The 16,474-nt window shown below is 38.2% G+C and overlaps 1 non-coding gene across 1 annotated transcript; it reads left to right on the top strand.

The window, feature by feature from the left end:
* The first annotated feature begins 3,131 nt into the window (after positions 1 to 3,131).
* On the top strand, positions 3,132 to 3,235 carry LOC112799401 (small nucleolar RNA R71). Its single transcript, XR_003200982.1, has one exon. It is a non-coding gene; the product is annotated as a small nucleolar RNA R71 (small nucleolar RNA).
* The last annotated feature ends 13,239 nt before the right edge of the window (positions 3,236 to 16,474 follow it).

Raw genomic sequence — 16,474 nt, 5'->3', positions numbered from 1 at the left:
CTCTTTTCCATTGAGCTCCTTCCACACATATGTCCATGAGGACTTGGTCCAACCTTTGGTCAAAGTTGACCCTTCTAGTGTAGGGGCGTGCGTCTTCTTGCATCATAGGCAAGTTGAATGCCAACCTTACATTTTCTGGACTAAAATCTAGGCATTTCCCCCGAACTATTGTAAGATAATTCTTTGGATTCGGGTTCATACTTTGATCATGGTTCCTAGTGATCCATGCATTGGCATAGAACTCTTGAACCATTAAGATTTTGACTTGTTGAATGGTGTTGGTAAGAACTTCCCAACCCCTTCTTTGGATCTCATGTCAGATCTCCGGATACTCATTTTTCTTGAGCATGAAAGGGACCTCAGGGATCACCTTCTTCTTGGCCACAACTTTATAGAAGTGGTCTTGATGGGCTTTTGAGATGAATCTCTCCATCTCCCATGACTCAGAGGTGGAAGCAATTGCCTTTCCTTTCCTCTTTCTTGAGGTTTCTCTAGCCTTATGTGCCATCAATTGTTATGGAAAAATAAAAAAGCTATGCTTTTACCACACCAAACTTAGAATGTTACTCGTCCTCGAGCAAAAGAAGAAAGAATAGATGAAGAAGAAGAAGAGATGGAGGAGAGGGAGAGTGGTGTAGGTTTCAGCCAAGGGGGAGAAGAGAGGGTAGTGTTGTGTGAAAATGAGGAAGGAGGAAGGGGTTTATATAGTGGAGGGAGAGGGGTTAGAGTTCGGTCATTTAGGGTGGGTTTGGATGGGAAAGAAATTTTGAATTTGAAGGTAGGTGGGGTTTATGGGGAAGAGAGGATGGATGTGAGTGGTGAAGAGGTGATGGGGAAGAGTGATTGAGGTGATTAGTGAATGATGTTTGGGGAAGAGTGTTATGAAAAGGTGTGAGAGAGGGAGATTGGGTAGGTGGGGATCCTGTGGGGTTCACAGATCCTGAGGTGATCCTGTGGGGTCCACAGATCCTGAGGTGATCCTGTGGGGTCCACAGATCTTGAGGTGTCAAGAATTTCTCATCCATGCACCTTTTAGGCATGTAAAACGCCCTCTATATGCAATCTTGGTGTTTAACGCCAGACTGTAGCTTGTTTTTAGCGTTAAACGCCTAGATGTAGCCTATTTCTGGCGTTTAACGACAGCCTGATGCTTGTTTCTGGCGTTAAATGCTAGCTTGGTGCTTGTTTCTGGCGTTAAACACCAAACATATGCTTGTTTCTGGCGTTTAAATGCCAGACAGCTCTTCCTCTAGGGTGTGCTTTTTCATCTACTATTTTTTATTCTATTTTTAATTTTTGTAATTGTTTTGTGACTTCACATGATCATAAACCTAATAAAACATAAAAGAATAATAGATGAATAAAAATTGGGTTGCCTCCCAATAAGCGCTTCTTTAATGTCAATAGTTTGACAGTGAGCTCTCATGGAGCTTCACAGACCATCAGAGCATGATGAGGGCCTCCCAACACCAAACTTAGAGTTTGAATGTGGGGGCTTCTCAACACCAAACTTAGAGTTTGGTTGTGCCTTCCCAACACCAAAATTAGAGTTTAATTGTAGGGGCTTTGTTTGACTCTGTATTGAGAAAAGCTTATCGTGCCTCTTTTTCATGGTTGTAGAGGAAGATCCTTGAGCTTTAAACACAAGGTAGTCCCCATTCAATTGAAGGACTAGCTCTCCTCTGTCAACATCAATCACAGCTCCTGCTGTGGCTAGGAAGGGTCTTCCAAGAATGATGGATTCATTCTCATCCTTCCCAGTGTCCAAGATTATGAAATCAGCAAAGATGTAAAGGCCTTTAACCTTCACTAACACGTCCTCTACCAATCCATAAGCTTGTTTTATTGACTTGTCTGCCATCTCTAATGAGATTCTTGCAGCTTGTACCTTAAATATCCCCAGCTTCTCCATTACAGAGAGTGGCATAAGATTTATGCCTGACCCCAGGTCACACAGAGCCTTCTCAAAGGTCATGGTGCCTATGGTACATGATATTAAGAATTTACCAGGATCTTGCTTATTTTGAGGTAGAGTTTACTGAACCCATGTATTTAGTTCACTAATAAGCAAGGGGGATTCCTCTTCACAAGTCTCATTACCAAACAACTTAGCATTCAGCTTCATGACGGCTCCTAGATATTGAACAACTTGCTCTTCAGTTACATCTTCATCCTCTTCAGAGGAAGAATAGTTCTCAGAGCTCATGAATGGCAGAATGAAGTTTAATGGAATCTCTATGGTCTCTATATGAGCCTTAGATTCTTTTAGGTCCTCAATAGGGAGCTCCTTTCTGTTTGGGGGATGTCCCATGAGGTCTTCCTCATTGGGGTTCACGTTCTCCCCTTCCTCTTTGGATTCGACCATATTGATAATATCAATGGCCTTGCACTCTCTTTTTGGATTCTCTTCTGTATTGCTTGGGAGAGTACTAGGAGGATTTTCAGTTATTTTCTTACTCAGTTGACCCACTTGTGCCTCCAAATTTCTAATGGAGGACCTTGTTTCACTCATGAAACTTAAAGTGGCCTTAGATAGATTAGAGACTATGTTTGCTAAGGTAAAGGGGCTCTGCTCAAAATTCTCTGTCTGTTGCTGAGAAGATGATGGAAAAGGCTTGCTATTGCTAAGCCTGTTTTTTCCACCATTATTAAAGCCTTGTTGAGGCTTTTGTTGATCCTTCCATGAGAAATTTGGATGATTTATCCATGAGGAATTATTGGTGTTTCCATAGGGTTCACCCATGTAATTCACCTCTGCCATTGCAGGGCTCTTAGGATCATAAGCTTCTTCTTCAGAAGATACTTCTTTAGTACTGTTGGATGCATTTTGCCATCCATTCAGACTCTGAGAAATTATGTTGACTTGTTGAGTCAACATTTTGTTCTGAGCCAATATGGCATTCAAAGCATCAATTTCAAGAACTCTCATCTTTTGAGGCGTCCCATTACTGACAGTATTCCTCTCAGAGGTGTACATGAATTGGTTATTTGCAACCATATCAATGAGTTCTTGAGCTTCTGCAGGCATTTTCTTTAAGTGAATGGATCCACCTGCAGAATGGTCCAGTGACATCTTAGAAAGCTCAGATAGACCATCATAGAATATATCTAAAATGGTTCACTCTGAAAGCATGCCAGAAGGACACTTTTTGGTCAACTGCTTGTATCTTTCTCAAGCTTCATAGAGGGATTCACTATCTTTTTGTTTGAATGTCTGAACATCCACTCTAAGCTTGCTCAGCTTTTGAGGAGGAAAGAACTTAACCAAGAAGGTCGTGACCAGCTTATCCCAAGAGTCCAGGCTATCTTTAGGTTGTGAGTCCAACCATGTTCTAGCTCTGTCTCTCACAGCAAAGGGGAAAAGCATGAGCCTGTAGACTTCAGGATCTACTCCATTAGTCTTAACATTATCACAGATTTGCAATAATTCAGTTAAAAACTGATAGAGATCTTCTGATGGAAGTCCATGAAACTTACAGTTCTGTTGCATTAGAGCAACTAGTTGAGGCTTCAGCTCAAAATTGTTTGCTCCAATGGCAGGGATTGAGATGCTTCTTCCATAAAAGTTTGAAGTAGGTGTAGTATAATCACCAAGCATCCTCCTTGAGTTATTATTGGGTTCGGCCATGTCTCCTTCTTTTTCGTGTTTCTCTGTAAGGTTTTCTCTGAATTGTTGTGCTTTAGCTTCTCTTAGCTTCTTCTTCAGAGTCTTTTCAGGTTCAGGATCTGCTTCAACAAGAATGTCCTTGTTCTTGCTCCTCCTCATATGAAAAAGAAGAGAACAGAAAAGAAGAGGAATCCTCTATGTCACAGTATAGAGATTCCTTTATGTGAGTAGAAGAAAAGAAGAATAGAAGAAGGAGAAGAGGAAAATTCGAACACAGAGAAGAAGAAATGGTTCGAATTTTTAAGATGAAGAGAAGAGTGTTAGTAATAAATAGAAGAAGATGAGAGAGAGAGAAATTCGAAAATTGTTTTTGAAAAATTGGTTAGTGATTTTCAAAAATTAAGAGAAGAAATAAAACTAAAACTAAAATTTGAAACAATTAGTTAATTAAAAAGAATTTTGAAAAAGGGTGAGGAATTTTCAAAAATTAGAGAGAGAAAATTAGTTAGATGTTTTGAAAAAGATAAGAAACAAATAAAAAGTCAATTAGTTAGTTGAAAAAGATTTGAAAATCAATTTTGAAGAGATAAGAAGTTAGAAAAGATTTTGAAATTGATTTTGAAAAAAATATGATTTGAAAAATATATGATTAAAAAGATATGATTGAAAAGATATTTTAAAAAAGATTTGATTTTTAAAATTAAAATTGATTACTTGACTAACAATAAACTAAAAGATATGATTCTAGAATTCAAAGATTGAACCTTTCTTAACAAGAAAGTAACAAACTTCAAATTTTTTAATCAATCACATTAATTGTTAGTAAAGTTTTCAAAATTTATGAAATAAAATTAAGAAAAAGATTTTGAAAATCAATTTTAAAATTTTTGAAAAATAATAAGAAAAATGAAAAAGATTTTGAAAAGATAGGATTTTTAAAATTGAAATCTTGATTTGACTAACAAGAAACAACTTATTTTAAAAATTTTTGACTAAGTCAACCCAAAGATTTCAAATTTTTGAGTAAAAGAAGGAAAAGATATTTTTTATTTTTGAATTTTTAATGAGGAGAGAGAAAAACACAAATATGACCCAAAATATGAAAATTTTGGATCAAAACCAATGATGCATGCAAGGACACTATGAATGTCAAGATGAACATCAAGAACACTTTGAAGATCAAGATGAACATCAAGACTTATTTTTGAAAAATTTTCAAGAAAAGAAAAACATGCAAGACACCAAACTTAGAAATTTTTCATGTTTAGACACTATGAATGCAAAAATGCATATGAAAAATAACAAAAGACACAAAACAAGAAAATTTAAAGATCAAACAAGAAGACTTATCAAGAACAACTTGAAGATCATGAAGAACACCATGCATGAGTTTTTCGAAAAATGCAGAAATTTTAAAAACATGCAATTGACACCAAACTTAAAAAATTGACACTAGACTCAAACAAGAAACACTAAATTTTTTTTATGATTTTATTAATTTTTCTGGATTTTTCAAAAATTTCTTTTTGGAAAAATGAAAACAAATAAAAAATTTTTGAAAGATTTTTGAAAATTTTTTGAAAAGAAAATTACCTAATCTGAGCAACAAGATGAACCGTCAGTTGTCCAAACTCGAACAATCCCCGGCAACGGCGCCAAAAACTTGCTGCACGAAATTGTGATCATCAACAATGGCACCAAAGACTTGGAGCTCTCAAACGTGAATCACACTTTGTCACAACTTCGCACAACTAACCAGCAAGTGCACTGGGTCGTCCAAGTAATAAACCTTATGTGAGTAAGGGTCGATCCCACGGAAATTATTGGTATGAAGCAAGCTATGGTCATCTTGTAAATCTCAGTCAGGCGGATTCAAATGGTTATAATGGTTTTCGAATATAAAAATAAATAAAGCATAAAATAGAGATAGAGATACTTATGTAAATCATTAATAGGAATTTCAGATAAGTGTATGGAGATGCTTTGTTCCTTCTGAATCTTTGCTTTCCTACTGCTTTCTTCCAATCATTCTTACTCCTTTCTATGGCAAGCTGTATGTTGGGTTTCACCGTTGTCAATAGCTACCTCCCATCCTCTCAGTGAAAATGGTCCAAATGCTCTGTCACAGCACAACTAATCATCTGTCGGTTCTCGATCATATTGGAATAGAATCCAGTGATTCTTTTGCGTCTGTCACTACGCCCAACACTCGCGAGTTTGAAGCTCATCACAGCATCCCATCTCAGATCCTACTCGGAATACCAAAGACAAGGTTTAGATTTTCTGGATCTTAGGAATGGTCACCAATAATTCTAGCTTATACCACGAAGACTCCGATCTTTCGGAATGGAGGCTAAGAGATACGCGCTCAATCTAAGGTAGAACGGAAGTGGTTGTCAGGCACGCGTTCATAGGTGAGAATGATGATGAGTGTCACGGATCATCACATTCATCATGTTAAAGTGCAGCGAATATCTTAGAATAAGAATAAGCTGAATTGTATAGAAGAATAATAGTAATTACATTAATACTCGAGGAACAGCAGAGCTCCACACCTTAATCTATGGTGTGTAGAAACTCCACCATTGAAAATACATAAGTGATGGTACAGGCATGGCCGAATGGCCAGCCCCCATGAAGGTCTAAAATCGTATACACTGATCAAAGATCCATCCAAAGACAAGACGCTTAGGACAATAGTAAAAAGTTCTATTTATACTAAACTAGCTACTAGGGTTTACAGAAATAAGTCTAAGTGCAGAAATCCACTTCCGGGGCCTACTTTGGTGTGTGCTTGGGCTGAGCTTGAGCTTTACACATGCAGAGGCTTCTCTTGGGGTTAAACTCCAAGTTGTAACGTGTTTTTGGCGTTTAACTCTGGTTTGTGACGTGTTTCTGGCATTTTACTCCAGAATGCAGCATGGAACTGGCATTGAACGCCAGTTTGCATCATCTAAACTCAAATAAAGTATGAACTATTATATATTGCTGGAAAGCCCTGGAAGTCTACTTTCCAACGCAATTGAGAGCGCGCCATTTAGAGTTCTATGGCTCCAGAAAATTTAATTCGAGTGCAGGAGGTCAGAATCCAACAGCATCAGCAGTCCTTTTTCAGCCTGAATCAGATTTTTGCTTAGGTCCCTCAATTTCAGCCAGAAAATACCTGAAATCACAGAAAAACACACAAACTCATAGTAAAGTCTAGAAATGTGAATTTTGCATAAAAACTAATAAAAACATCCCTAAAAGTAGCTAGATCCTACTAAAAACTACCTAAAACAAATGTCAAAAAGTGTATAAATTATCCGCTCATCACTCACATTCAAGCATACAATGCAGATTATGGATGATAAATCATGTAATGAAAGAGGCACAAAAAAGGGATAAAATCATCAATAATGCAATTCAACTAAGAAGGGAACCAAAGGGAATGGGAATGCTAGCCCATCATCCTATGAGTGGGCTTGGTTGAAACCAAATAGTGCATAATTCAAAAGTACCAAAGCCAATTCATGAATGGAAGTGGAGTAAAACAGTGTTCAGAAAAATCCGGTAGCATTTTGGCAGTAATATAAATGTTTTCGGAGTAAATAAACAGCAGCAGATCAACCAGTCAATTCAAGCTCATATGAAGTTCAATATTTGTCAATTAGCATGAAGAGCAAGAAAATTCATATGCCTCAGGCATCATTAAGCAAAGCGAAATAGCTTGCTATTTCTCAAACTTAAGCAATCACTTTGGGTTTCCTATGAATTCATTAACAATTAAAAGCACCAAAACCATATATAAATTCATAGGGAATAAGTAAATGAGCCAATAAGATAGCAAAAAGAAATGATTCTATAACCAATTAAGCACATGCAGCATGCTATCTTTGATCAATGAATAATGGATGAAACCATGGCACTAATTCAACAAAAATTGCTCAAAGAGAAGATATGCAATCAGCCTTCCTTTATTAAATCCTGCAACCAATCATCAATAACGAATATGAATTCAAAGAATTAAACTCCACTGAATTAACAATGAAGATCAAATCGCAACAAGAATTCAACAGTAATAGCAACTCAGAACTGAAATCCATAAAAAGCATACATTAAGAATCCAATATCCATGAACCAAATCAACGTAGAGAAGAACTTAGCGATTTCAGATGATACTCAGCAGCATCAATAAACCAGTTTAGCACCAGAGTAAATCAATGACACATTAACAGAACATGAATAGAAATTTAAACCCATTTAAAAGCATCAAGCAAAGCAATTGGGAAAATTAGACAATTCAAACAGCAAGAACAGAGCACTTATCAGACTTAAATCTACTAACCATATCCTAGCTACCTAACCACCTAAAATCAACTAAGAATATGCATTTCTAACTATCCTAATTTGAACAAAATTTAAAGAAGCAAGTTAACTTAATTGAATAGAGGAAAAATTAAAATGCAGAGATCGAAACAGGGGACCTGGGTCAGACAGAAACAGAACTGAAAGCGGAAGAAGGAAGAGGGGTGGCGCAAAGTACTGCCAGTCATGAGGTGGCGGCAGCACGGCGGCGCAGGGCTGTCGTCGGTGGTGTGTGGTGGAGGCGGAGGTGGGCAGAGAGGATAGAGAAGAAGGAGAAGAAAAGAAGGAGAGAGGAGGGGTGGTCGGCAGCATGGGCGGCAATTCGGGGTCGCCGGTGGTGGTTGTGGTGTGAGGTTGATGGTGGTGGGTGGTGGTTGATGCAATAGAGGGAAGAGAGGGAGAGAAAGGGGCACACGAGGGAGTTAGGGTTCTCGCGTCAGGGTGTTACTGAAATCAAATCCACGCGTACGCATGGATCACGCTTGAGCGTGATTGAGGCAAAAATGCAACGACGCGTACGCGTCATAGACGCGAACGCGTGAAAAGGGATAAATGAAGGTAACACGTATGCATGACACACGTGTACGTGTCGTCCAAAATTGTGCTAAACGCACAATTCTAGCGTTGTTTTAGCGCAATGCTCTGTTCAGATTGAAGGGACTAGATCTGACTTGTGATGCGTGCGCTCGCTCATGCCCACGCATGGTATGCTAAAGATGGAATTGACGTGTATGCGACACAGACGCATGCGCGTGGCTCGAATTGTGCTTCTAGCACACCAGCCACATGATTCCATCACAACTTTATGTTCATTGGATGGAAGCGCCGAATTGGGATCGAGCCCACGCGTGGCCGACGCTCACGCGTGGGTTGGCTTTCTTTTTTTTTTATGCAGAATGCAGAATGTAGATGCTTATGCTAATGCTGATGCAGACATTATGACTTGATACTAATAAAAATAGAATAAAATAGACTAAAGATAAAAATAAAAGATCATACCATGGTGGGTTGTCTCCCACCTAGCACTTTTAGTTAAAGTCCTTAAGTTGTACATTTGGTGAACTCCTTGTCAGGGCGGCTTATGCTTGAACTCTTTCAGGAATCCCCACCAATGCTTGTAATTCCAATAGCCTCCGGGATCCCAAACTAGGCACATAACGCCTTCAAGCAGTTTAAAACAAGTGACAAGACCCCAAGAGTGTTGACTGCTAGAATGAATTCTGGGGTCCCAAACCTTGCTTTTGCGCCCGTCTTCCTGTTGATCATTATTGTTCTGACCAGGTGGTAAGCAATCTGAGTTCTCACTGGAGCATCCAAATAACCTTCTAGACCCAATCAATTGAGCCTCGCACCAACTTGTGCATTTCAACTTGGAGCATATAACCATCCTAAACCTTGCATGATAACTCTTGCCACTAACCATCTCTCTCTTACTCTTAAAGCCATAAAGAGCACTGCGTTGACCATCCGTTTCAAGTAACCCGTATTCAAGTAGGAAAGAAAAGGTTGAAGATAAGAATTTCACCCACTTGAATGTTGCATTAGATGGTAATGGCTTCGGGACAGTTGTTTCCAATGATCTTACAGGCTCCACTCCCTTGTGCTCTTCTTTGAATTCTTCCGTCTCTTTGCAAACCTCTTCAACTTCATCCGCAACCTCATCAGATTCTTCTGATTCCTCCCCGTCACTCAAGTCATAAATTGGGGGTTGAGAAAAATCTACCTCCGCATCAAATTCAAATTCACTTGGGGAAGGTTCTTCAAGCTCAAAAGGTTCAATTGCGGATGCAGAGTCATAACAAGGGGGGCTTAATTCATGATCATCATCACCAAGGGAACTTGGCTCTTGATTTATTCCGTCCAATTTTTCATAAGGAACATGCCTTGGAAGTTGTGCACTATCCTCCTCAACATTAATTTCAAGCTCATTGGAGGAATACTCTACAACTCTAGATTCCCATGGAGATTCAGCATCTCCTAAGTCTTCGATCACTTCTTCCTCTTCAACAATTATAGCTTCTTCCAGCTGTTCTAACACAAAGTCATGCTGCTCTCTATCTGCCGGAGTTTCTAGCTTCTCCTTCATGCTGTGTTCTTTAGTAGACTCTCCACGTGAAGCCGTGGGGGTTCCTTGAGTGTCCGAACATTGGGAAGCTAATCGATTTATCGCTTGCTCCAGTTGATAAAGAATTGCATGAAATCGATCCACTGTTTCCTTGAGACGATCCCTTGATTCTTGTTCCGCTTGGATTGCATGATTAGGATCATATGGCTCTTGGGTAGATGGATATGGACATGGTGTATATGGTCTCTGTATGAGCCTCATATTCCTTTGGATCCTTAATAGGAAACTCCTTCTTGCTTGAAGGACGTCCCAGGAGGTCTTCCTCACTAGGATTTTCGTCCTCCTCCTCCCTTGTGCATTCGGCCACATTGATCACATCAATGGCCTTGCACTCTCCTTTTGGATTCTCTTCTGTATTGCTTGGGAGAATACTGGGAGGAGTTTCAATGACTTTCTCACTCAGCTGGCCCACTTGTGCCTCCAGATTTCTAATGGAGGACCTTGTTTCACTCATGAAACTGAAAGTGGCCTTTGACAGATCAGAGACTACATTGGCTAAATTAGAAGTGTTTTGTTCAGAATTCTCTGTCTGTTGCTGAGAAGATGATGGAAAAGGCTTACTATTGCTCAGCCTATTGCGTCCACCATTGTTAAAGCCTTGTTGAGGCTTTTGTTGATTCTTCCATGAGAAATTTGGATGATTTCTCCATGATGGATTATAGGTGTTTCCATAAGGTTCACCCATGTAATTAACCTCTGCCATGGCAGGGTTCTCAGGATCATAGGCTTCTTCAGAAGCTGACTCTTTAGTACTGTTGGATGCATGTTGCCATCCATTCAGATTTTGAGAGATCATGTTGACTTGTTGAGTCAACACTTTGTTCTGAGCCAATATGGCATTCAGAGCATCAATTTCAAGAACTCCTTTCTTCTGAGGTATCCCATTATTCACGGAATTCCTCTCAGAAGTGTACATGAATTGGTTGTTTGCAACCATTTCAATGAGTTCTTGAGCCTCTTCAGGCGTTTTCTTTAGGTGAATAGATCCACTTGCAGAATGGTCCAATGACATTTTTGAAAATTCAGATAGACCATAATAGAATATATCTAATAGGGTCCATTCTGAAAACATGTCAGATGGACATCTTTTGGTCAGCTGCTTGTATCTTTCCCAAGTTTCATAGAAGGATTCACCATTTTTTTGTTTGAAGGTTTGAACATCCACTCTCAGCTTGCTCAGCTTTTGAGGAGGAAAGAATTTATCCAAGAAGGGAGTGAGCAGCTTATCCCAGGAGTCCAGGCTATCCTTGGGTTGTGAATCCAACCATATTCTAGCTCTGTCTCTTACAGCAAAAGGGAAAAGCATGAGTCTGTAGACTTCAGGATCAACTCCATTCGTCTTTACAATCTCACAGATCTGCAAGAACTCAGTTAAAAACTGATAAGGATCTTCAGATGGAAGTCCATAAAACTTACAGTTTTGTTGCATTAAGGCAACTAGCTGAGGTTTCAGCTCAAAGTTATTGGCTCCAATGGCAGGAATGTAGATGCTTCTTCCATCAAACTTGGACGTTGGCTTTGTGAAGTCACCAAACACTCTCCTTGCATTATTATTATTATTTTCGGCTGCCATCTCCTTCTCTTGTTCGAAAATTTCTGAAAGGTTACTTCTGGATTGTTGTAATTTAGCTTTTCTTAGTTTCCTCTTCAGAGTCCTTTCAGGTTCTGGATCAGCTTCAACAAGAGTGCCTTTTTCCTTGTTCCTGCTCATATGAAAGAGAAGAAAACAAGAAAAGAAAGAGGAATCCTCTATGTCACAGTATAGAGATTCCTTTATGTTAGTAGAAAAAGAAAGAGTGAAGAATGAAGAAGAGTGGGTTCGGATATTTAGGTGAAGAGAGGTGAAGAAAAGTGTTAGTAATTAAATAATTAAATAGAACAAGAAGAGAGAGGGGAAATTTCGAAAATAATTTTGAAAAAGGGGGTTAGTAATTTTCGAAAATTAAAGATAAGATAAGATTAAAATTAAAATTTAAAACAAAAAGAATTTTTGAAAAAGAGATGAGATATTTTCGAAAATTAGAGAGGGAAAAGTAGTTAGGTGGTTTTGAAAAAGATAAGAAACAAACAAAAAGTCAAAGAGTTAGTTGAAAAAGATATTAAAATCAAATTTGAAAATATAAGTCGATAAGAGGTTAGATAAGATATCAAATTTTGAAAAAGATAAAATTTTTGAAAAAGATAAGATAAAGGATAAAAAGATTTAATTTTTAAAAATTTTAAAAATACTTACTTCACTAATAAGAAACAACAAGATAAGATTCTAGAACTTTAAAGATTGAACCTTTCTTAACAAGAAAGTAACAAACTTCAAAAAAAATTTTTGAATCAATCACATTAATTGTTAGTGAGTTTTTTTGAAAATTTGATATAAAGATAAGAAAAAGATTTTGAAAATAAATTTAGAAAAATATTTTTGAAATTTTCGAAAAATAGAAAAAAAATGAAAAAGATATAATTTTTGAAAAATATTTTGAAAAGATAAGATTTTTAAAATTGAAAATTTGACTTGACTTATAAGAAACAACTAATTTTGAAAATTTTTGACTAAGTCAACTCAAATTTTTGAAAATTATGAGAAAAAAAGGAAAAGATATTTTTTATTTTTGAATTTTTAATTATGAGAGAGACAAACACAAAAATGACCCAAAACATGAAAATTTTGGATCAAAACACTTAATGCATGCAAGAACACTATGAATGTCAAGATGAACACCAAGAATACTTTGAAGATCATGATGAACATCAAGAACATATTTTTGAAAAATTTTTGATGCAAAGAAAACATGCAAGACACCAAACTTAGAAATCTTTAATGCATGGACCCTAACAAACGAAAAATGCACATGAAAAACAACAAACAACACAAAACAAGAAATCATCAAGATCAAACAAGAAGACTTGTCAAGAACAACTTGAAGATCATGAAGAACACTATGGATGCATGGAATTTTCGAAAAATGCAAGAAAAATTTTTAAAACATGCAACTGACACCAAACTTAAAAATTGACTCAAGATTCAAACAAGAAACACAAAATATTTTTTATTTTTATGATTTTATGATTTTTTTGGATTTTTATTAATTTTTTTTTTTGAAAATATTTTTTGGAAAAACGAAAAAAGAAAAGAAAAATTTTGAAAAAGTTTTTGAAAAGAAAATTACCTAATCTGAGCAACAAGATGAACCGTCAGTTGTCCATACTCGAAAATCCCCGGCAACGGCGCCAAAAACTTGGTAGATGAAATTGTGATCCTCAAAGTAGGTCTCTTTGTAATTGTATGAAATCAAAAATACCCCAAAGAGATCATGGTGTGATAAATTGGGATCTTAATAATCCCTGGTGTGATCATAACTCCGTTCAACTTAACCAGCAAGTGTACTGGGTCATCCAAGTAATACCTTACGTGAGTAAGGGTCGATCCCACAGAGATTGTTGGTATGAAGCAAGTTATGGTCACCTTGTAAATCTCAGTTAGGCAGATTAAATTGGTTTATGATGAGTTCAAAAATTAATAATAAATAGAAAATAAAAAGGGATAGAAATACTTATGTAAATCAATAGTGGAGATTTCAGATAGGCGTATGGAGATGCTGTGCTCCTTTTGAATCTCTACTTTCTTATTACATTCATCCAATCCTTCTTACTCCTTTCCATGGCAAGCTGTATGTAGGGCATCACCGTTGTCAATGGCTACATCCCATCCTCTCAGTGAAAATGGTCCTATGCTCTGTCACAGCACGGCTAATCATCTGTCGGTTCTCAATCAGGTTGGAATAGAATCCCTTGATTCTTTTGCGTTTGTCATCACGCCCAGCCTTCAGGAGTTTGAAGCTCGTCACAGTCATTCAATTCCAGAATCCTACTCAGAATACCATAGACAAGGTTTAGACTTTTCGGATCCTCATGAATGCCGCCATCTATCTAGCTTATACCACGAAGATTCTGTTGGGGAATTTAAGAGATATGCGCCCGGCCTAGAGTAGAACGGAAGTGGTTGTCAGTCACGCACGTTCATAGGTGAGAATGATGATGAGTGTCACGGATCATCACATTCATCAAAGTGTTGTGCAACGTATATCTTGGAATAAGAATAAAAGAGAATTGAATAAAAAGTAATAGTAATTGTATTGAAACTTGAGGTACAGCAGAGCTCCACACCCTTAATCTATGGTGTGCAGAAACTCCACTGTTGAAAATACATCAGTGAAAGGTTCAGGCATGGCCGAATGGCCAGCCCCCATGGTCTAAGGACTAGGCATCCAGAGATCTGATCCTCAGATCTAAAGTGATCAAAAGATGTCTAATACAATAGTTAAATGTCCTATATATATTAGACTAGCTACTAGGGTTTACATGAGTAAGTAATTGATGCATAAATCCACTTCCGGGGCCCACTTGGTGTATGCTTGGGCTGAGCTTGATCTATCCACGAGTTGAGGCTTTTCTTGGAGTTGAACTCCAAGTTATAACGTGTTTTGGGCGTTCAACTCCGGATCATGACGTTTTTCTGGCGTTTAACTCCAGACAGCAGCATGTACTTGGCGTTTAATGCCAAGTTACGTCGTCAATTTCCGAATAAAGTATGGACTATTATATATTGTTGGAAAGCTCTGGATGTCTACTTTCCAACGCCATTAAGAGCGCGCCATTTAGAGTTCTGTAGCTCCAGAAAATCTATTTCGAGTGCAGGGAGGTCAGATTCCAATAGCATCAGCAGTCCTTTTGTCAGCCTTTTTCAGAGTTTTGCTCAAGTCCCTCAATTTCAGCCAGAAATTACCTGAAATCGTAGAAAAACACAAAAACTCATAGTAAAATCCAGAAATGTGAATTTAACATAAAAACTAATGAAAACATCCCTAAAAGTAGCTTGAACTTACTAAAAACTACCTAAAAACAATGCCAAAAAGCGTATAAATTATCCGCTCATCAGTGCTCTCAATGGCTATGGAAAGTTGACTTCCAGAGCTTTCCAGTAATATGTAATAGTCTATACTTTGCTTCGAATTAGAAGGCCCAAAACTAGCGTCCAACGCCAGCTTCCTGCCCCTTTCTAGGAGTCCAACGCCCAAAGAGCAGAGCCCAGCATCCAAAGGCCCAGAGAGGATCCCCTAGCTGGTGTTCCATGCCCAAGGAGCCTCATAGCACGTGGATCTCATCAAAGCTCAGCCTAAAAACTCACCAAGTGGGCTCCATAAGTGGATTTTAACACAAAATAGACGGTTTCACCTTACTAGTCATTGTTTAGTATTTAAGGGATTTTATTCATGTTATTCGTACACTTTTTACATCATCTTTACCATCATACAGGTTTTGACTTTCAGTATGAGTTTCTAAACCTCCTAGGTTGAGGAGAGGAGCCCTACTGAGTCCTATGAATTAATAAAAGTACTGTTGTTTCTCTTCGATCCATGTTTGATTAATTCTAAGATGTATATTCGTACTTCATCATGGTGAATAGGATGATCTAACCAATTAGCTCTGTTCATCACATTAAGACGAACGTGTCTGACAAACACCCGTGTCTACTTGGGTCAGAATGCATCTTTCACAAAACAAGGACGACTAACAGCTTGAATATACATCTCTCAGACAGCTAATCCACGACTTCGTTGGAGACTTCTCGAGGCATCAGTTCAGCCAATTTTTGGGGAGATTAGTGTCTCTGTGGTAGAGGCTAGAACTCAAAGATACAGCATTCTCCAATCCGGAAGATCCAACCTTGTCCGTGGCATTTTGAGTAGGATCATTAAGGAGAATAGCCTACAGGAACTTCACCCTCAAGTAGAGATGGATCCACACTAACCCTGGGGTTCAGATCTAGAGAAGTATTGGCAGCTGCTCAAACCAGTGATAATCACATACAGCCTGCCATTGAAGAAATCACTCACAAGTAAGGGGAGCAGTAGTACCAGAGTTAATTCAGAAAGGCAAAGCAACTCCAACTCTCAACCCTATTCCTATTCCCAGCATATAATTCCTATTAGCTAATCCTATTGGTTTTATCTAAGCATTTATGACATATAATCAATCATCATACAATTAACAAACTTCTGATTCCGCCTGACTAAGACCTACAAGACAACCATAGCTTGCTTCAAGCCACAATCCTCATGGGATCGACCCTGACTCGCTCAGGTATTGCTTGGACGATCCAGTGCACTTGCTGGTACTGCTACTGTACGAAATAGTGTGGGTTTTGCGTACATACGCACCATTGATCTTCCACCTTCCTCAAGGGAGATGTCTTGATTGCTTGAGTGTAGTAAGGCCAAGCCGTTCACCACTTTGGCTATAGTAGCTATGAATTCCCCTTGCTTCTTTCGGAACTCTCCTTGCACTTGGAGAAAATCTTGAAGATCTTGTTGTTCTTGGGGCAAGGGTTGGAAAACTTC

This window comes from Arachis hypogaea, chromosome 4 (genome assembly GCF_003086295.3).
Source record: "Arachis hypogaea cultivar Tifrunner chromosome 4, arahy.Tifrunner.gnm2.J5K5, whole genome shotgun sequence".
Classification (NCBI taxonomy): domain Eukaryota; kingdom Viridiplantae; phylum Streptophyta; class Magnoliopsida; order Fabales; family Fabaceae; genus Arachis; species Arachis hypogaea.
The sequence above is the reverse complement of the archived record's forward strand: the minus strand, read 5'-3'. Positions and strand labels throughout refer to the sequence as shown.